Source organism: Oncorhynchus nerka, linkage group LG17 (assembly GCF_034236695.1).
Source record: "Oncorhynchus nerka isolate Pitt River linkage group LG17, Oner_Uvic_2.0, whole genome shotgun sequence".
Classification (NCBI taxonomy): Eukaryota; Metazoa; Chordata; class Actinopteri; order Salmoniformes; family Salmonidae; genus Oncorhynchus; species Oncorhynchus nerka.
The window spans coordinates 18,571,448-18,577,447 of record NC_088412.1 but is presented as its reverse complement, the minus strand read 5'-3'; positions in this window follow the sequence as shown (position 1 = coordinate 18,577,447).

Here is a 6,000-nt window from a genome sequence, read left to right as displayed (position 1 = left end):
TATAGGGGACAGTGGCACAGCCACGGCAGGACCAGGTGTCAACCTTGTTGCCAGCTGCACCAGTATAGGGGACAGTGGCACAGCCACGGCAGGACCAGGTGTCAACCTTGTTGCCAGCTGCACCAGTATAAGGGACAGTGGCATAGCCACGGCAGGACCAGGTGTCAACCTTGTTGCCAGCTGCACCAGTATAAGGGACAGTGGCACAGCCACGGCAGGACCAGGTGTCAACCTTGTTGCCAGCTGCACCAGTATAGGGGACAGTGGCACAGCATTGTCCAGTTACCTCAGTGATGGCACAGAACCATATCAGCCACACCCACAATTTATAGAACCGCAAACTCTTGCCAACAGAGTGTTGACGTTTCAAGAGAGATGGTTTCGCGATTTCCCCCGGCTACATTATAATCCATCAATAAAAGGAGTGTTGTTTTCACTGTAGCCAAGGGTTTTCAAGCCAGCCATCTTTTGGCCAAAGAGCAGATGCTGCCTTCATTAGTGCAGGATTTAGGAACTGGAGAAAAGCCATTGTAAAATGCACAGCACATCAAAACTGCCAAACCCACCGCCACTGTGTAACTGCAACAGCACATCAGCTAAATCCAATCAGTGTCCAGTTATCCAGCGCGTGTGGTAAACAGCAGAAATGACGAAAGCTACCTTGCACTGTATGAGAAAGCAACAACATTGATTGAATCCATTGAGACACACTCAAGAAGATTTGCTGGCAAAGCAATGGATCACTATAGGGCAGAATTTTTTTAAGTGCTGGATGGTGTGGAGGTTCATTTTGGCGACCGTTTTGACCAGGACAGTCTAAACATTCTGTAAAAGTTGGAAAGAGTGCTTCTCACGGGGGAGTTGGATGAGTCTCTAGATCAGTACCCTGAGCTGAACATAGATTCTCTTTCAGTGCAGTTGCCTCTCTTTCGCAACAAATACCCCTGTAGCAGCAGTTGAGAGGCAGCAGAGGTCCTCAGGAGGCTTCCAGTGGAGGTGCGGGGGTTGGTTGACCAAGTTGAGGTGCTGATCAGAATTTTGTCTGTAATGTACATAAAGACAGGCTGGACAGTCTTGAGGGAAAATATCTGCCAGCAATTTGTTGGATCCATTGAAACCCTCAAACATAGGTTCGGTTCTTTTGTTCAGTGGTGTGTATAGCAGTGGTTCAACCTTTTTTGAGTACTGGAACCCCTGCATATTTTGATGAAAGGCAGGCAAGGTTTTGAGTGGTCCTCAGGGACCTCCACACCCTCTATATTATATGTAAAGTTAGTGGAATCCTTGTGCTGCTGAATACGTTCATTACACTTTGTTATTTCATGGACCCCTTGCCATTACACCAGGGACCCCTAGGGGTCCACCTACCCTGTTTGAGAACCCCTGGTGTATAGTATGATATTTGTTATTTTGTTTAGTCGTTTTTAGTACATGACAGTACACTTACTAATTATTTATTTAATTTAAAATTGCATACTTTGTGTGACATACTTGTCCATAGCTGTTGATTGAAGAGTTGAGACACTGACTGAACAATAACTAAGTATTTCTGAAGGATATTTTGGTTGACTTGTTTGGGTTTTTCATTGAAGTAGTTATCTTGCTTTTAGAACTGTACTTATTCTGAGCGTTTTGTTCTTGTAAAGATGTTGTAATAGACTCAAACCAGTGGCACATATTTAATGACTATATAAATGAATCAGAAAAAGTTAAATAAAAAGGACAGTTCAGTGCGTAGACCAACTTTGTGATGGTTCTCAATGGAGATTCTTTGAGATGAGATCTCACCATGTTCATTGTATTTATGAAACCTGCACCCATACAGTACTATTACCCCCTACTGGCCTTGCTTGGTATTGCTGGTTGTAAATACAAATACCTGCAAACATACTGGACTGATAAGGAACACTGCTATAACTATTAGTATTATTAGTATTATAATGATTTAAACAATTTAACAAGTTGGGACAACCCTTAATTTAACTACTGTACCTATCAATTATCCAGTAGTAGTAATTATGGTTCCTCAATATACATTTAACATATTACAACGTAGGCTATGTGTTACAGCACTACTTTTGGTGTCACCATCAGGAATTGCTCTTGAGAAAATGTAATGTAATTGTCCCCTCCAAAGATGATATCAGATTTTCACCTCTGAAGCCACACCCACCAAATGGGAACAAACGTACCAAGAACGTTTCGGGGGAAACGTGTGGTTCAGTACAAACAGTTCCGCAACGTAGCAAACGTTCAAGCGAATTGAACGCACCTCAGAAAAAAGTTACCGTAGCAAACGTAGTTGGCGTGGCTGATGAAACTGGAGTCAAAGGAGCAATTTGAGGATTACGGGTTTTAACAGACAATGTGATTTTAGGATAGGATAATCTGTAAATGCCTTTTCAGAAAAAGGTACCGTAGAAAACGTAGTTGGTGTGGCTGCTGAAGCTGGAGTCAAAGGAGCAATTTGAGGATTACGGGTTTTAACGGACAAGGTGTCTTTAGAATAATCTGTAAGTACATTTTCTCAAATATAATTTTAGGTCTATCTCTTACTAACATGAAGTAAATAGTTATCTGTCCATGCTGGACAGCAGATAACTCAAACTGTAGGCTAATATTTTCTGACTAAAAGCAAGGCAATTCTGTAAAGCAGTGTTTATTTGACCGACTGAAAAGGAAGAAAGTAGGCTATATTAGGCTAAATGATCCTGCCTATGATATTGTGATTTATTAATACATTTGCGCATAGCAACTCAGACTAGCATGATGCACACGTGACCCAGGGTGGTCCATCGTAGCTGACTAAACTCAACCCATCGTGAAGGAAGTTTCTGATTAACTCCAACGGAGTCGAGCAGAGAACAGGCTTTGTGGGATTAATCTCCGACTAAATAGATTCGCTCAAGGTCAATACTTTAAAAAAAAAGATTTAGTTCAGAAACGCATACCTTGAATCAGACGACAGGCCTAGGTCTCCAAATACTTATTGAGCATGCGCATTTTCGCTTTGTTGCCATCTTCGAGAAACATAAATGAGCATGCAGTCAATGGTATTTTATTAACTTTTGAAAACTTCTAGATTTCAGCAAACAAAGGCACGCATCTACAGAGGACAAACATAGGTACACGGTAAGCGTTTTATAATGTTCATTAAAGTAGGCTATAGACCTTGGGTGAATGGAGTAGTCGCGCCCTTACAAAACATATTGTAGTTTTGAAACAGCAGTATAACAAAAGTTATACTGCACTATAACTGCAGTTACACTGCAAATTTACAACTGCGAAAAAACGTTGTTTTGGACGAAGTATTTGCAGCATACTGTAGTTATATTGCACGCTGACTGCGATCTTTTTTTGTAAGGGCGTAACGTTAACTGAACTCCACGAAGCCTGGGGCCTCATTTATCATTAACAGTGCTTACATTTTTGACGAAATTCTGACGTAAATGGAGATTTTAGGATTTTTCGTGCGCCACAAATGATGGGGATTTAGAAAACTGTCACACACAACATAGCCTAGTATGTTTTCATTGATAAAACAGTGCCATATTATATTTGTGCTTTGTGAACGAGCGCTAAAACCTGTGGAAGTTACATAGAACAAAGACATGTATACATTAGACCACGAGAGGAAAAGGCTACATGTACATGTATTTGCTAGTCTGGAAAGGGCAGCATACCAAAGATTAGGATACATGGACATACTAATGATGGAGGGACACACACAGTCTATTTAGTCGTAATAAGGGCAACATACCAAAGAGCACACCGAGCTAAAAGTCCATAGGGTAGCTATACATATATTATTTTTAGGACAATCAAGGGTCCTGCCACCATTATAAACTAACTGAAAGCAGATATGGGCGTGAACAAACAGGACACTTACATTAAAAGATAATGGTGGCAGATGGACTGGGAGAAGTAAATTCTTTTGCATGTGGGATGAACTCATATGCTGTATGTGTATAAATACAGAACCAGTGCTTAAGGAAGTTGGTTGTTCCGCTTCACATGTTCTTGTAAGTGTTATATTTTATAAGACGATTTTCCACCACAAACCCTGCCGTGAAAACGCCTTAGTTCACATTTTATGGTAAAAAAAAAAACACTCTAATTTGGAGATGTTGGAACTGGGCCATGAAAGTTCCTTAAAGAAAGCACAATGACAAATTTTGGCAGAGGTGTGTGTAGAACATATATTTTTGATCTGTGAATGATTGGTTTCATCTCCTGGTTTTGATATATGCGCAGACATTTAGAGGTACTACATATAATATTTTAGCATTGTAGTTATAAAAAAAATGTCTTTAATATATCTACAGTAGTAGAGGAATAATAGTGTTTAAAGATACCACCCTGCATCCTACTGCTGGCTTGCTTCTGAAGCTAAGCAGGGTTGGTCCTGGTCGGTCCCTAGATGGGAGACCAGATGCTGCTGGAAGTGGTGTTGAAGGGCCAGTAGTAGGCACTCTTTCCTCACGTCTAAAAACAAGATATCCCAATTTCGGCTTGTTGCTTTGTAATAAAGTCTATTTGAATTCACAAGTTCCAGTATCTGAAAAATATTATTGGACCAATATTTCTACTACATGACACAATTTGTTAGGATGTGATACTTCTACAAATCACTCAGCTTCAGTCAATTTGACAATAGATTTTCTGGCCACAAATATAACATGTAGCACCTTTTTTAAATGGGCTATGATGTTGAACACCTAATATTGTACCACAATACTGTAGCCTACCCATACTGTCAAGGCTACCGATCTATTTACCTTTGAGAATGCTTGGTTATTGAATGAGTGATTTGATAAATGCTAGCCTACTATTTGTTGTGGGGTGGGAATAATTTATACCACTTATGTCAGAAAAGGAGAGATGTCCTGCAATAAGATTATTTAGGCCTATAAAAGTCAAGGAAACATATTAGACGACATGCTGCTATGCTATCTCCTTACCAACGACAAATGCACTGTTTTATCATTAGACCTACGTTTTTATTAGCCTACCATTATTAGAATTCCTGTGCATCAAACACCTCCCATTTCTCCAAATGAACAATATGCCTATATCAAATGAAAGTTTATTTGTCACGTGCACAGAATACAACAGGTGTAGTAGACCTTACAGTGAAATACTTACTTACTGGCCCTAACCAACAGTGCAATTTAAGTAAAAAATAGGTATTAGGTGAACAATAAGTAAGGAACTAAAAAAACAACAGTAAAAAGACAGTGAATAATAACAGTAGTGAGGCTATATACAGGCACCGGTAAATCAAACTAATTGAGTCAGTATGTACATGAAGGTATGGTTAATGTGAAAATGCATATATGATAAACAGAGTAGCAGCAGTGTAAAGAAGGGTGGGGGGCACAATACAAATAGTCCTGGTAGCCATTTGATTACCTGTTCAGGAGTCTTATGGCTTGGGGTAAAAAAAAAATTTTTTTTAAGTGTTTCCTGAGAGGGAATAGGCTTTGTCGTGTGCCCTCTCCACGACTGTCTTGGTGTGTTTGGACCATGTTTATTTTTTGGTGATGTGGACACCAAGGAACTTGAAGCTCTCAACCTGCTCCACTACAGCCCCGGCGATGAGAATGGGGGCATGCTGTGTCCTCCTTTTCCTGTAGTCCCTAATCATCTCCTTAGTCTTGGTTACGTTGAGGGATAGGTTTTTAGTCTGGCACCACCTGGCCAGGTCTTGACCTCCTCCCTATAGGCTGTCTCGTCATTGTCGGTGATCAGGCCTACCACTGTCTATATATTTGCAATACAGTTAATCAACCTTCTATACTGAACAAAAATATAAACGCAACAATTTCAAAGATTTTGCTGAGTTACAGTTCATAAAAGGAAATTAGCCAATTGAAATAACCTTAAACGTTAGCTTTTTTCATGGCACATATTGCACTTTTGCTTTCTTCTCCAACACTTTGTTTTTGCATTATTTAAACCAAATTGAACATGTTTCATTATTTAGTTGAGGCTAAATTG